Below are 685 nucleotides of genomic sequence, written 5' to 3'. Positions count from 1 at the left end.
TGGGCCAGGCTGGTCCTGGTGCAGCTCCCAGTTCCCAGGCTATACCGGTCCTGGTGCTGGTCCCAGTCCCTGGCCGATACTGGGCCAGGCTGGTCCCGGTCCTTGAGCTATACTGGTCCCGGTGCTGGTCCCAATTCCCAGGGGATACTGGGCCAGGCTGGTCCCAATTCCCATGCGATACTGGGCCAGGCTGGTTGCAGTGCTGGTTCCAGTCCTAGGCTATACTTGTCCTGATGCTGGTCCCAATTCCCAGGTGACACTGGTCCCAGTGCTGGTCTCAGTTCCCAGGGGGATACTGGGCCAGGCTGGTCCTGGTGCAGCTCCCAGTCCCCAGGCTATACTGGTCGTGGTGCTGATCCCAGTCCCTGGACTATACTGGTCCACGTGCTGATCCCAGTCCCTGGGCTACACTGGTCCCAGTGCCAGCCCGTCCCACTGCCGGATCCATCCCAGCACTGGGGTGTGGCTGGGGTTTCCCAGCGGGGGCTTCCACTAGGAACCAGTTCTCCCAGTATCCCCTCCTCCCCCCCCAATTTCCCCCCCTCCAGGGCAGGATGAGGCCAGCAATGGAGTCCATGGCTTTATTCGCCACCCCAACCCCGGCACACAGGGACGAGGGACCCGCAGGACTGGGGTGGTGGCACATATCCCCCCCCGCTCTCCGGGGACCACCCCATGCCCCCCC

General features: G+C 64.2%; 1 protein-coding gene across 1 annotated transcript in view; it reads right to left on the bottom strand.

The window, feature by feature from the left end:
• The window catches only part of RELB (v-rel avian reticuloendotheliosis viral oncogene homolog B), a 6,698-nt gene that overhangs the window by 995 nt on the left and 5,018 nt on the right, over positions 1 to 685 (bottom strand). The gene's annotated exons all lie outside the window — the stretch shown is intronic.

The sequence above is a fragment of the Haliaeetus leucocephalus genome, unplaced genomic scaffold (genome assembly GCF_000737465.1).
Source record: "Haliaeetus leucocephalus isolate CR32 unplaced genomic scaffold, Haliaeetus_leucocephalus-4.0 Scaffold227, whole genome shotgun sequence".
Lineage (NCBI taxonomy): Eukaryota > Metazoa > Chordata > Aves > Accipitriformes > Accipitridae > Haliaeetus > Haliaeetus leucocephalus.
This window is presented reverse-complemented; position numbering and strand designations above follow the sequence as displayed.